Here is a 16,192-nt window from a genome sequence, read left to right on the forward strand (position 1 = left end):
GCGGATCTGTCAGTCCAACCAACTGCTGGTGCTGGTAAGCTATAGCTGTTTTTGTTTTCCTTTTTACGCTTTGTGGGTGAATTTTTGTGTGCGCCTTTGTAGGTGAGTTGTTGAATTTGGGCATAGGCCCTGAAAGGAAGAAACGCGCGGTATCTTCTATTTCTGCGCCGAAGAAGGGTGGCGCTGATAAAGCTCATGTTTCGAAGACAAAAAATGTTGGAGAGAAGAAAGGTATGCGCCGTTCCTCTGACTCCAGGTGTGATTATGTGGTGGTTTCTGATTCTTTGGAGGGTCTTACCCCTGAAGTATCTGTACGAGAGCCGAAACCTGAACCGAGGGATTCTGCTGACATTCCCCCATCCAACCCAAGTGATCCTATCGATTTGGATTCTAGTCCCGAACACTTGGTGCACAGGAAAGCTGGTAAAAGGAAACAAGCTGATACTGATACGGAGGGTCAACCTCCTAAGAAAATTCAGAGGAATAAAATTACCAGAAAAGGGAATCTTGACTCTTTTATTTCAGAATCTGTTGGTAAGTGTTGTCCTTTCATGTTTCCTTTATGCGCGTTAAATCTTTTAAAGATTTTTGTTGTTTTTTCAGAGGTTCCTGTTTCCTCTGTTCCCACAGAACTGCAATCCGTGGTAAATGAAGAGCTTCCATCCACCCCTCCGCGTTCTCCTGGGTTTGACTAGTTAGAGCCTACAGGGGTTGCTGATGATGGCGCGGAGAATATTGTTGAGGCTAGGGAGCCTGTTGATGCTGCTAAAGAGGCTGAAAAAGTTGTTGATCCAGGTGTGGCGGATGATGCTGGTAGGCCACATACCCCTGAAACTGTTACTGAAGATCCGAGGAAAGAAACGTCTGCTGAAAAAATTTCAACTTCTTCCCCTAACCCTTCTGATGCTATGCCTGAGCGTGTTGAGAAGGTGACGGTTGAGGGGCAAAGCACATCCGCTGATGTTGGTAAACAGTCTCCAATCCGTCCGAAAGAAACTCTAGGAGATTATTAGTACCGGACTTATGTGGAGAAAGATGCCTCTGATCCTCACACCCCTGTTTGGAATTTAAAGAAAGGTGACACCTTTTCGAGTTGGCGCACATGCCAGGACTGGATGCAGGGGATACTTCCGCCTGGAGAAGTCAAGTTTCAAGAAGGTCGTTCTTATGAACAAACCTACCAATCTTATTTTGAAGAGATTGCTTCTCACGTGTCTACCACTCATCGCATAGTGCGTGAGTGGTATAGTATGCATAAGGACCAGGAATCTTTTATGGCGTCTCAAAAGAAATTCGCCAAAGATGAGAAACGCTTGGCTCAGCTGAAGGCTAAATTGGAAGTTGATCAGGCCAAGTTTGAAGCTGAGCGCAAGACTGAGGAATGGTCTGTAGCTGGTTGGAAGAGAAAAGCAGAAGCTGAAGCTGCTCTCCTTCTGAGGAACGCAAAAAGTGGAGAAGAATTTGTGAAAAAGATATTGCTGAGAAATCAAACCTTCGTGATATCATTAACAACCTTAAAGCTGAGGTTGGAAAATTAAAGGATCAAGATGCGGAGGTAGATAAGTTGAAAAAAGAGAAAGCTGATGTAGAAGCTGCGCTAGCGGAGGCGCGTTCTCATAGGGAGCGCAGTGAGCAACGAGAGGTACAAGTTTTAGCCACTCTTGCCCTTAGAGATAAAGAGTTAGAAGAACTTACTGTTTTGGTTGCTGATCAGGAACAACTTAGAAAGGATCTGGAGCTTGCGCATTCCGAGAATACTGAAACCTCCAGCCGCTTATCTGAAGCTAAAGAGAAGTTGGAGAGTTCAGAAATGGTGCGGGTTACGGCGGAAAGCGAGCTTGAACCTTTGAAGGACGATATGGCTTGGTTAAAAGATCGCGGTATTGCCTGTGTAAGTTACTTTTCTCCTTTTCGTTGTAAAACTTGTTAACGCGCTTTTTGTTCATTCATCTTTTCTCTCTCTTTATAGGTTACTGAGTCTGTGTTGAACTCTAAAGAGTTAGATAAAACCGTTGCTCGTTTAGTGGTTGCTGCGCGAAGAGATGGGTATGCGCAAGGATATGCTGAATGTTCCCATCATGTGAACAGTTCTTTAAAGGTTGACTGGGACAACAGTAAGTCTGCAACCTTTGGTGTGGATACTGGTGCCGCGCTTGCTGCCTTGAAGACAGAGTTCAACAACTTGCAACTGCCGGTTATGGATTTGATAAATGTTGCGCTGCAATCTGATGATCACGTAGCGCAACTAAGGGAAATCTTTCCGGATGAGGGTGAAGATTTGTCATAGGTTGAAAAATGTTTTGGACAATTTTCTTGTAATATTTGGGATGTAAATCCCTATTTCTGCTGGTGCGCTGCTGCGCAAGTAACTTAAACACTGCCGTGCTTTAAAGTTTTATTTTTTTTGTTTATGGCGTATCTGTACGCTAAGAATAGGATGACGTTTCTATTTGTTTGTTTACAATATCTTGCATGAGTACAATTGCTTTTGTCGAGTAAGGCGAATGATGTTGGTATTAAAGCTGATGTTTGAACTTGTGGCCGTTTGTGATGTTATCACTGATCGTTCATGAAGCTTATTTTTAGAACTACCATAATGTTTTTGCGCTTACTAAAAGAAATTGCATGCACTTTGTAAACATAGAAATAATAGAAACTTTGCAATTTTATTTACGGATAGAGCACAGAGGCTTTTACAAAGTTTTAAAATAATTATGTGAAACTTAACTTACTCTCTAACATTTCCGCTTTGCTTGATGAATCATGTCTTTCCGCAGGAAACCTATAGAGTTGGTTTTTAGGTTTTCACCCGTTTGCTTGGGCCTTCTTCACCCCGGGTTATCTGCTTAATCTCTTTACGCACATTTTGGAGTAAATGTGTGAGTTCGCCGCTCTTGAGGGCTTTCTCTATTTCTGTGCGTAGAGAGATGCAGTTGTTCGTGGTATGCCCGTTATCTTTGTGATATTCGCAGTATTGTGTCGGGTCTTGTCTACGCTTGCTTTTCATTGGGATTGGGGGTTTGAATTGATAGTCTTCGGTACTTAAGACCTCCGCCGGAGTTTTTGTTAGGGGAGTCCATTGTCTCTCCCTATTTTCATGTTTGTTCTCCCTCTGCGCGGTGAGTTTGTTAATTGTTGTGCGGGCATCTTCAGACGAACGACTTCCTGGTCCAGATTCACGCCATGATTTCTTTGTCCTTCTTTCGCTGGTTGAGCTTAAGTCCGCAGGCCTGTTGTGTGGTGGCGGTGGCCTATTTGTAGTAAGATTCTTCTCAGTTTGCGCGTAAACCTTAGCTGCCGCCATTATTTTCTCCCAGCTTTTTGGAAGGCCTTCTGTTCCAGATAAGACCTTAATCATGTCGTCACATCTAACCGCATACTTGAATTGTGCGCGTATTAGTTGCTCATGAACTCCGCCAATCTCCAATACTTCTTTATTGTATCTGGTGATGAAATCCTCCAAACTCTCGTCATCGCGACGCCAAATGTTCATGACGTCAGATGTATCGCGAATGGAACGTCGTTGCTGGCTAAAGTGTGTCAAAAACTTTTCACGCAGATCCTTCCAGGATTCGATTTGTCCGATTGGTAGGTTATCAAACCAAATTCGTGCTGGTCCAGTCAGGGTCTGAACGAACAGATGACACCATAGTGGGAGGGTCCAACCCCCAACCAGACTTGCGCTGGTAAATACTTCTTAAGTGGTCATCGGGATCTGTCAGCCCATTAAATTTTCCCACATTGGATGGTAATTTGGCTTTCTCAAGTGGAGCCAAAGCTATTTCCATGATGAACTTTGAATTTTCCGCTGCTTCCGCAGGGCGGTAAATCAAATCATAGTTGTGTTCGACCTCAGGGTTATAAACCGCTCGAGGCCTGCATTTATTATAATTTGGCTGCAATCGATTGAACACACTGGTATTTGTACTTAAACGATATGTTGGATCAGACTCGTCAGTGTGGGTGTCTCGTTGGGAACCTAACCTGTCATGGACCGATCGTCTTCAGTGAGGATGTGATCTACCATGACTTTCTCTCTGATGGCTTCCTGTCTGAGTGTATTCATGTTGTGATGTGGATCTGGCGTAAACTCCTGTACCCCCGTAAATTGAATTTTCCCGTTGGGAAGCGTTTGCTCGAGATCCTGGTCTTCGTGATTGATTTAAGGGAGCAGTCTGAGCACACAGCTGTGTGTATACTGCGTTTAGTGCCCCTTGAGACCTGACGTACCAGGATATTGGTGTTTCTCCTGGTGGCAAAATTGATTGAGCAGGGTTTACTGGTAACATTTCTGGAGGATCGTTTGCTCGGTTGGATTGAACTTCGTTGTCATCTGAGGCATCCACTGGAATTCCTTCTATTTGAACATTGTTCTCGATGTTCGGTCGAAGACCGGTTTGTCGATGAGATGATGAATTTTCTGCCATAACATAGGATGAAAAGAACTGAATCGGAACGAGATGAAAACTGAAAAAACAGAGGAATCAGTGGGCGCCAATGAAGAAACACTAGATAAATGGTCGGAACCGAGATATCTAGGGGGTTTGAATCCGCATAAAAAGGTTGGTTTCCACTCGATTGATTCAGATCCGATTGATCTTCTTCTCCGATAACTCTGCAAAAAAGAGCACCGTTAGCCTCGCCAAGGGGAGAAAGGGGGTTCTCTCCTTGACCCGACTCCGGTGTGAGAATAAGTATTGGTAATGAAGAAGAAGATGTATTTTGTAAGTGGGTGTAACTTGAATTCATACCTGGGTTCCATCTCATATTTATAGCCGGGAGTCTTTTTAGGCGGGAAAACCCGTTAGTGAAAAGTTAACGGAAGATGCTAACCCCGTAAGCGGTTACATTCCCTTCCGTTAAGCTTTTTGATCCGATGTGAGAGCACACGGATCGTGACATAGATCAAAGGCTGGGAATTTGCCACGTGTAAAGTGATCAAGTGGAGATTACTCTCCAATTGCATGCTTCCTTTGTGAATTCAGGGATGCATGAGATGGTGACACATGTCCAGACGGTTGTAACCGTCTTGGTGGTGCATGATTGTATTTCTTCTAGAAGATTACTGCTGTAATCTGGTGTGGCACCTTATCGTGTGGAGACAGGTGAATAAATAAATCCCAAGTCTGGGTAATTAATATCCAAGTCTGGATATAAAGGCGGGAGTATTCATCTCAGGATTTTCATCCTTTGTTTATGGGAGGAAGCGCAAAGGTTTATGATTTCCTTTGGGCGCGTAAGTGTTTGACAGTTTGACTGTCCTTTAAATTTCTGTTTGTGAGACCAGTGCGCGGTCGCGCAAGGTATAAGGTTGATCAGTAAGGTTTTGGTATAGTCCTCAGTGCTTTTTATGGGGTTTTTGGGACCTTACCCCTTCAGTTACACTACACACGAGTCGGATCCAAGTGATTCATCTTGTCTATCTGTTTTTATTTTTATTTTATTTTTCAGCATTTCAGTTAGTTTTATTTTTCTAGTTTAAAAACCTTTTTCTAACTTTTTGATTTGATTAGACGTTGAGGATAAACTGGTACTAAAAGCTCTTGTGTCCTTGGACGACCTCGGTATCTTACCAACACTATCCTACGTCCACGATGGGTGCACTTGCCCATATGTGTGTTTAGTGTTAGTAAATATCGTGTTTTATAAATTTAAAACATGACTAAAAAGTGTAAAAGGGCTTAAAATATATACCTAAAATATATTACACTACACACGCATCAATAACGCAAGTCTTCAGTTCAGTGGCCTACCCTCAATCCAACGGCCAGGTTGAAAGAACAAATCAAAGCATTGTGGATGGTATCAAAACAAGATTGGGAAAACATAACACCAATTGGCTTGAAGAACTCCCAAACGTGTTATGGGCAATCAGAACCATTTAAAAAACAAGTCACAAGAAAAACCTTATAGCTTGGTGTTTGGATCTGAGGCTGTAATCCCAGCAGAAATAGGAGTTTCAACAAAGAGAAAGTTCAACATTGATCTAGAAGCAAATAAGCAAGAGACGATGTTGAACTTGGAACTCCTAGAAGAAACTTCAATGTCATCACTCAATTCCACAGGATCAGAAGAAGTAGACTGAGCAACACTCTTCAACATACGACGAGCAGACCGACGGGTCAAAGCCTTAAGAGCAGCAGTCTTGGGAAAACCCTTGACATTTGGAACACTAACAAACCCCACATCTTCAAATCTGTGTTCAGAACCCCTAGCAACTGCATCATCACCCTCTGCAGCTTGAGCATCCGTAAAAACAACATCCGATGTGTCGTCACTCTTCACAAAATCCAATGCAGACATGACTGCAAAATTCATAAGAAACAAAACAAAAGCAAACAATTCAAAAGAATGCAAAAAGTCAAGCAGGGGAAATGCATACCCTAACCACTCCTCATTAGAAACGGATCCCGATCAGGCTTATCCCATAATTTGCTAATACCCAACAAAACTAGCAAATGTTCAGGAAAGGGCCGAACCCTTAAAGGACATTGCCGGATGGCTTTAGGAAAACAATCATTCAAATCAGACTCAGAGGGTTCTGGTTCATTGAGAACGGCATCTGGGTGTCTCCACATCATTTTAAAAGGAACAATTGACTCTGAAACCCAGAAGAATCGATCTTTCCAGGCACCAAGGGTGGTAACCATGGATGAAATCAAACAAGTATCAACTTTGGATGTCTCGAAAGTCAACCAATCACCGTTCTTCGCCAAACGGAAGAACCGGCGGAACAACAACAAAGAGGGATCATAACCGGAGGCCCGGCATAGCACTTCAAGATGTAAAACTATAGCCATACCTTTGGGATGGATTTGACCAAACGAAACATGATAGTAATCTAAAACATTCAACACCAAGGTTGAAAATGGGTGACGAAGATTAGAAAACTCGAAGTGGCGACAATACCGAGCAATCGACCCAGAAGGGCATTGATCAACGGACTTGTCACAACCCGGTGCAACCGGATTGAATTTCAAACTAATGCCCCATTCCATATAAAAGGCCTATACTTCCTCTTGAGTGAGGCGAGAAAAACTAACAGAAAGATCCTTACGTGCACCCATGATCAAAACAAAGAATAGAAAAAACGAAGAAAGAAAGATAATGACTAACCTGAATGAAGGAAGGAATAACCGAAACGCTTGGAGAAGATAAGTGAAAAGATTATCAAGTGAAAATAAATGGGAAATAAATATTAAAAAGGAAGTTATGATTACCTATTGTGTAATTACAACCGTCGTCTGAAAAACTGTCACACATCACATCAGTTGTCATTTCAAAATTCAAATTCTCAACTACTCCGAACCCTTGAATCCTTGAAACCTTTAAGCAATAAAAAACGATGTGTAAAAGTCAGAAGCATTCGGGCATACACCCCAAACACCTCTGACTTGGGGGGCTGATGACGGGGGTAGCCCAAGCCTCAATAACATGACTAAAACACATAACAACTCAAAAGTTTAAATGGTTAAAGGCTTCAAAACCCGCGAAACATTGTGAGCAGAAGAGAACTAGCACAGTAATCAGTCACATCAATTAATAACTCACCAACTCAGCCGCAAAAGTAACGTGCACAAAAGAGAACAACCTTTTACCCGCAGGTCCAAAGCCTTCAACCCCTAAATGGGTAAGCCTCCTACTGCAGCAGAGGTTCACTAAGTCAAAGGTTTCCTCTTTGGGAAGAAACCTTCTCTATAAATAACATCCCACATCATTCATTTCAGACATTCCGAATCAGTCCAGATCTTCTTGGATCTCTGATCTTCTCTCTTGTCTTTCGAGAACTTGCTTCATGCACGTTTCTCTTCTTCACTTTAAATTATACAACTTACTTGCCCTTACATCCGAGGCTGAACCTTCTTCAGCCAAGGATTTCAAGTAAACAACAAACATAACTAGTGAACCTCCTTCTACGTCTAGCAAACATAGGAGGACCCCAAGACCTGCGTTAGGCAAACTTCAACCCTTGAAGCCTTTTGCCTAACCAGCTTGTCTACTACTCCAGGTCTCATATTTGTTGTAGCAACAGTTATGGTTATCATTTTTTCCATACCCACCATAATCGAACCGAACCGACATGTAATAAATCTTTGTAGGATTTAAGACTTTTCACCATATTTTTAATATTTGATGTTTTTGACTGAAGATTTTTAGTACTTATGGGTTTTTCATATCATTTTGTGGTTTTGGTTGAATGTATATTTGAATTTATGAAATTGTATCATATCACTTTATTTGAATATTCGATAACAATTGGTATTAATATTATAGATTATATGTATTTTTAATACTATGTAATATACTAATATATACAAATATGCAATAACAATTTTTTCCATGTTAAAAAATAAATTAAGCTATTTTTAGCTAAAGCTAAATACACGGTTAACCACCAATAACCGATCCGCTATAACCATCAAAACCGAATAACCATAACCATTGTGCTCCCCGGATCGGAACTGTTGTAGCGTATCAGAACAGCAGCAGCGATAAGTGGATTAGCAGATTTAGAAGTGACGATTAAGAGACCTATGATTAGAGGCTCTTAATCAAGGTGAAGCAACTGATCGGCAACGATACTGAGATCGGAAGAAGGCAAATTGCTTTGCCCCTGTGCTTATCCGTAAAAAGGCAATTCCTCTTTTAATCTTTTAAAAGACCTTTTCACGTTTTAAAATAAAAAGCAATTGCTTTCAATAAAGGAAAATGAAAATCAATAAAAATGAAAATTAATAATAAGGTTATAATAGGTAGGGGCTTTATTAATCTGGTTAATCAACATTCATTTTTCATTAAAATTAAAGGTTTTTTCATCTATTTCATAAGTAACTATGGTGATGTGGATTTTTGTTTCTTTTTTCCCTTTTATTTGATGCTAACTTCGAGTGATGACGTGGATTGTAACTTGTTTTTTTTTTAAACTAGGAACAAGTCCTGCGCGCGTTGCGGCGCGGGTACATCGCAAAAATCGAATGGATTAGTCCAAACGTTATGTGATGCGTTAATCATACGAAAACATGTGTTTCGACGTAGCTTATTGAACTCAATGCAACCTGTATAATCATTGCGATTGGATCAAAACATAAAGAAATCAAATTTATACCGTACAGTTATAAGGTATTGTATGTTGCTCGAGTCATACATAGAAAATGTAACAGTTATAACAGAAATGCTGACACGTATAATTAGAAGAGATTATTTGGAACTTTAAAAAAAGGAAAAAAGAAACCGCAATTTGACTCGACTTGGATCGAAACAAAATTTACAAAACATTTATAAAAGTCACGAAAACATATTATATTTGACATGACTTGTTTCCCAAAAAGTTTACGTCGAAACATACACCAACTCGAATTTATGCCGAATCGTACATAAAAATATGTAGGTAAAATCTGTTTTTTAAACGAAACGTAATATATTTAACCAGACTCATTTCCGTAAAAAGTTCACGTCGAAAAGTAGAGCAAATCGAAGTACATAAAAATATGCATATAAAAAATTAGTTTTTCGTAAGTAAAGGAGATATAGTTGTAAAGTCGAAACAGATTATTGTAAAAAGCTCAATAGGTTAAATACGTTCGTAAAAAATCATGCCAAGTAGCACTAATGCTGTCACACCCCCAAAAATCCACCCGCGGAGTACCACCGCTTGGAGGCGTGACTGCCCAGGATCCAGCCACCAATCATATTGAACAAGCATATAAGTAGTTATAAAAGTCTAACCAACACGATTGGCGTTCAAACAAAACAGTTTAAGTTGCAAGCGGAAGCATAAGTCTTAAAGTTAAAACATAAGTTCAAATGGTTTCATAGTACGCAGCAATCCGTGTCCCACAACGACTCTCCTCCATGCAAGCTCCAGCGGAGTACCTAGGGTCCTGCAAAGCATGTAGTAACGAGTCAACAACTAGTTGAGTGAGTTCACAGTTGGGTGTTCGTTTTAGTTGTTTCGAAAACAGTTTCCTTTATCTGGCATCCTGCCGTGGGGGTTACCCCATAGTTTTTAAAAACGTGACTTGTTCATTCCCAGTTACTCCGGCACTCCAGCCGTGGGGGCTACCCCATGTAGTTATCAGGCATCTCGGCCGTGGGGGCTACCCCATGCGTACACTAGACTCGTTGCCATATCGACTGCTGACTGTAGTCATGTTTATGTGCCCTGAAACATCAATGTCTATCATCATTGACGTGCCCCAGATCCATTAGTTCACGCCCGTCCTCTGCGGCACGGTGTGAGGTTTGTCAGACCTAAATAGCGCTATCTAACTAATGACCCGCTCGCCATTGGCCCGGCGATTAAGTCGATACAAAAAGGAGGGACTTCGTGATAGAGTTTTAGTCTAGTACGAGTTATCCGTCCATCCGGACGAGGAATCACATTCCTGAACCATAGCTGTCCTACCCAAGGAGGACGAGGAATCCACGTTCCTTAACCCCGTTCCCAACCCAGGGAATCCCATGCTTTGTAGAGGGTGTGAACTCACCTTGGTTTGCTCGGCAGTAACACAGAAAAGTTAATCAAATTGCAGGTAATCAGTTAGGTCCTATCACAGATATTATTTCGTATCAGATTCAAGCCAAGCAGTGCACGAATGTTCAACACGTATTGTACACAGGTATTGATCATGGCAAACACGTTTAACATTAACAGCTCACAGTTAACAGTCATACACAGCCCAAGGTCTAAGTGTGAGGCCCTAACAGTTGGGCTCGTGATAACAGGCCCAAACAATACGTCAACAGTAACACAGAAGTCGCCCGGCCCACAAATCGGAGGCCCAAAATTAAGCAAGCCCATTAAGTGTGGTTGCGAGTCGCAACAAGACTCGCAACTACGTGGTCTCGGGTTGTGCTGCTTTTGGTTGCGAGTCGTAACCGGACTCGCAATCATGGTCTCGGGTCATGCTGTTTGTGTTGATCATATGTTGTCTCGAGTCGAGACTAGGAGTTCTCGACTCGCAACGGGAGTCGCAATCGTGTGGTCTCGGCTTGTCATGCTATGGTCTCGAGTCGCAACGGGACTCGCAACCTGTGGTCTCGGTTCATCATGCTGTGGTTGCGAGTCGCAACCAGGCGTTCTTGACTCGCAACCGATGTCGTAACCTGAGGTTTCGAGTCGCAACCAGGGGTTCTCGACTCCCCAACAGTTGCTGATTCTCAGTTGTACTATCCAATAGAATTTGAATGTCATGCAACACAAATATTGTACTATCCACTAAACATGTTTTGTTGTCTAACCATTCATGAAATCAGATCAAACAAGCAGAATTCAAACATTCAAAGCACATTCAAGTTGTTCTTCATGTTCTTCAAACATTCAAACACATATTCATAACATTTTCAACCCTTGTTCAAGCAAAATTATGGACTATAACTCACTAATGTGCATCCTATTATGACAAACATATTCATTTAGTGGTTTCAATCCTCACACATGCAAACCGATTTCAGCAATTTCCTTAATCAACACTATCATGAACACAACCTTCTAGCATAATCAAGTCATTCGGATTTAAACCCATACAAAGCCGATTATAACATTTCATCATCTCATAGTATCATCATTTGACAACAAACAACTATTTTCTATCTAGCAAACATCTTTATCATAGATAGTCAATCATCAAGCCAACACATATTATCATTCAACCTCATTACACATCAACAACAAACCGAAATACAATGTGAGTCACTAACCGGTTAAGAGGTATGAAAGGTGAACTCCAAATGTTGATTTCCAAGCTTGAATCCAAAGGTCAAGTGTGAGCCGGTTACTTGGAGTGTGTTTATGTTGCTTAGGGTTTTGTAGGAGAGAAGATAGGAGAGTGTGTGTGTGTGTTGGTTGCCCAAGAAAAATGGCAAAGATGGTTACAAGTATAATATATATACTTGTTTCACACATGCACCCTAAAGGGCTTACTAAACCGGTTAGAGGAGGTCACGGCCCAAAGGCCCAAATTGGCCACTATTCACTCGAGACCTCATGGTCTCGAGTCGGGTCCTTGTCGTCTCGAGTTGGGTTCTCGGCTCACATATAACACGTACATATATACATACAAATGCACACATGACAAAGCACGTATCACATAAAAGGTTCATGTTTATCATTAAGCTTAATCAGTTAACTAGTCACATAACGTACAAGTATGTTAAATCGAGGCACAAGAAAGGTTTTAAATTTCGAGTTGTCACATCATCCCCAAGTTGAAAGAAATTTCGTCCCGAAATTTGATGACACTCACTGAGGAAGCTAGTCAAGTTGTATGGTTTTCCCAGTTTTCCTGGGGTGTCACATCCACCCCCCGTTGATCTGGAATTTCGTCCCGAAATTCCGTAGCTTCAGCCTCAGTAGCGGTTGTACTGTTCTCAAACAGTTGGGGATACTTTTGTTTCATCCGATCTTCGCGCTCCCAGGTGAACTCTGGGCCGCGACGTGAGTTCCAACGAACTCGAACGAGAGGTATTCTAGTGCTCTTGAGGACCTTAACATCCCGGTCCGTGATCTCGACTGGTTCCTCGACGAATTTCAACTGTTCGTCGATCGTGAGTTCCTTCAGAGGAACTACGTGGGTCTCATCTGACAGACACTTCTTCAGATTCGACACATGAAAAACGTTGTGGACTGCACCGAGTTCTGCTGGTAAGTTCAGTCTGTAGGCCACCTTGCCTATTTTCTCAATGATTTCGAAAGGTCCAACGTATCGTGGGTTGAGTTTGCCTCGTTTACCAAAACGAACCACACCCTTCCAGGGTGAAACTTTGAGTAATACCCGCTCCCCAACCTGGAGCTCAAGTGGTTTCCTGCCCTTATCGGCGTAGGCCTTCTGACGGTCTCGAGCGGCCGCCATGCGCTGTCGTATTTGAGCAATCCGCTCAGTAGTGTCTACCACATGTTCTGGACCAGTGATTTGACTATCCCCCACCTCTGCCCAACAGAGAGGTGACCGGCATTTACGTCCGTACAATGCCTCGAACGGAGCAGCTTTAATGCTGGTGTGGTAGCTATTATTATACGAGAATTCCACAAGTGGCAGATGCTTTTCCCAGCTGTTGCCAAAGTCGATTACACATGCACGAAGCATGTCTTCTAAGGTCTGAATAGTGCGCTCGGACTGCCCGTCCGTCTGCGGGTGATACGCTGTGCTCATATCTAGACGTGAGCCAAACGACTTGTGCATTGCCTGCCACAGTTCCGAAGTAAAACGTGCATCTCGATCAGAGATGATAGAGGTGGGCACCCCGTGCCTCGAAACAACTTCCTTGAGATATATCTCCGCTAGAGTGGAGAATTTATCTGTTTCCTTAATTGCCAAGAAGTGTGCGGATTTCGTGAGTCGATCCACAATCACCCAGATAGTATCGTTTCCGCGCTGAGATCTTGGTAGGCCAGTAACGAAATCCATGGAAATTTGCTCCCATTTCCATTGTGGTATCTCTGGTTGCTGGAGTAGGCCTGAGGGTTTCTGATATTCTGTCTTGACTCTGGCACAAGTCAAACACTTGCTGACGTAAGTTGCTATGTGGGCCTTCATGCTAGGCCACCAATACGTAGTTTTAATATCGTGGTACATCTTGTCCGAACCCGGGTGTACCGAGTAGCGAGATTTGTGCGCTTCATCCATCACAAGTTCTCGTAAGTCGCCATAGAGTGGGACCCAAATACGTCCTGTTACGTAGTAAGCACCGTCTTCCTTCTGTTCTAAACGTTGTCTTGACCCGCGTAGGGCTTCGGCCCTTACGTTTTCTGGTTTCAGTGCTTCTATCTGAGCAGCTCGTATTTGCGAAGGTAGACTAGAATGTATCGTGAGCTGTAAAGCCCTTACGCGCTTAGGCGCAGTGTCCTTTCGACTGAGGGCGTCAGCCACCACATTGGCCTTGCCCGGGTGATACCTGATGGAGCACTCGTAGTCATTCAGCAGCTCGACCCATCGTCGTTGCCGCATATTCAGTTCCTTCTGCTTGAATATGTGTTCTAGGCTCCTGTGGTCGGTGTAGATGGCGCACTTGGTTCCGTATAGGTAATGCTGCCATAACTTAAGTGCGAAAACAACAGCTCCCAGCTCTAAATCATGCGTAGTGTAGTTCTTCTCGTGAACTTTGAGTTGTCGTGAGGCGTAAGCTATGACCTTATCTCGTTGCATCAATACACAACCAAGACCTTGAATTGATGCATCACAATAAACCACAAAATCTTCTGTGCCCTCTGGCAGTGAAAGAATAGGTGCACTAGAAAGTCTATTCTTTAGATGCTGAAAAGCTAACTCTTGCGCATTTCCCCAATGATAGGCAATGCCTTTCTGCGTTAATAGGGTGAGAGGCTGTGCGATCTTAGAAAAGTCCTTAATGAATCTCCTGTAGTAACCTGCCAATCCCAAGAATTGGCGAATTTCCTTTGGTGTACGAGGTGCAGGCCAGTTCTTAATAGAGTCCACTTTGGATGGATCAACGTGAATCCCATCCTTGTTTACCACATGCCCTAGGAAATGGACCTCTCGAAGCCAGAAGTCGCATTTTGAGAATTTCGCGTAAAGCTGTTCTGTTCGAAGGAGTTCCAAAATAAGTCGTAGATGCTGTTCGTGCTCCTCCTGACTCTTAGAATAGATCAGGATGTCGTCGATGAAGACTATAACGAACTTGTCCAGGTAAGGCTTGCACACTCGGTTCATCAAGTCCATGAAAATTGCGGGTGCGTTTGTCAGCCCAAACGGCATGACCAAAAACTCATAGTGCCCATATCGAGTCCTAAAGGCTGTCTTAGAGACATCCTCTTCCCGAACTCTCAGCTGGTGATATCCCGATCTCAGATCGATCTTTGAATAGTAGCTCGACCCCTGCAACTGGTCGAACAAGTCGTCTATGCGCGGTAGAGGATAACGATTCTTCACAGTTACCTTGTTGAGTTCTCGATAGTCGATACACATTCTGAAGGTTCCGTCCTTCTTTTTCACAAATAGTACTGGAGCTCCCCAGGGCGATGAGCTAGGACGAATGAAACCCTTATCCAAGAGTTCTTGCAGTTGCGTAGAGAGTTCTTCCAACTCTGACGGCGCTAAACGATAAGGTGCACGAGCTATAGGCGCAGCTCCAGGAGCTAGTTCAATCTGAAACTCGACTTGGCAATGGGGCGGAAGACCAGGTAATTCCTCAGGGAATACCTCAGGATAGTCACGTACAACTGGAAAATCTTCTAGCTTCTTCTCTTTCTCCGTGGTATCAGTAACTAGAGCCAAAATCGCAGTGTGGCCCTTTCGTAAGCACTTCTGGGCCTTAAGAAGAGAGATGATGTTCTCAACAACACTTCTCTTGTCGCCACGAATCATGAGAGGTTCACTACCCGAACCAGGAATACGAACGATCTTCTCGTTGCAAAGAATCTCTGCTCGGTGTTGGGATAACCAATCCATCCCAATGACAACGTCGAAACTACCCAAGACGATAGGAATAAGGTCAATAGAGAAGGTCTGGTTAGCGAGAACAAGTTGGCAACCTTTGACTACATGCGAGGCCTCCAAACTCTTACCATTAGCTAGCTCTACAGTGTGCTTGATGTTCAGGGGTGTTGGAATACGCTTAAGCATTTTACTAACTTCTAGTGACACATAGCTAGTATCGGCACCCGAATCAAATAAAGCTGTAACATAAAAGTCGTCGAGAAGGAACTTACCCGTCACCACGTTGGGATCATTCCTTGCTTCACCTTGACCAATCATGAACACTCGTCCCCTGGCACCGTTGTTGTTGTTGTTCCCATTGTTGCCATTCCCCTGATTGTTGTTGTTGTTGTTCTGGTTCAGTTGGGGACAATCTTTCTTGAAGTGGCCTTCAGCTCCACACTGAAAGCATCCTTTGCTGTTACCCTGTTGCTTTCAGTGGATCGGAACTGTTGTAGCGTATCAGAACAGCAGCAGCGATAAGTGGATTAGCAGATTTAGAAGTGACGATTAAGAGACCTATGATTAGAGGCTCTTAATCAAGGTGAAGCAACTGATCGGCAACGATACTGAGATCGGAAGAAGGCAAATTGCTTTGCCCCTGTGCTTATCCGTAAAAAGGCAATTCCTCTTTTAATCTTTTAAAAGACCTTTTCACGTTTTAAAATAAAAAGCAATTGCTTTCAATAAAGGAAAATGAAAATCAATAAAAATGAAAATTAATAATAAGGTTATAATAGGTAGGGGCTTTATTAATC

Source organism: Helianthus annuus, chromosome 2 (assembly GCF_002127325.2).
Source record: "Helianthus annuus cultivar XRQ/B chromosome 2, HanXRQr2.0-SUNRISE, whole genome shotgun sequence".
NCBI classification, from domain to species: Eukaryota; Viridiplantae; Streptophyta; class Magnoliopsida; order Asterales; family Asteraceae; genus Helianthus; species Helianthus annuus.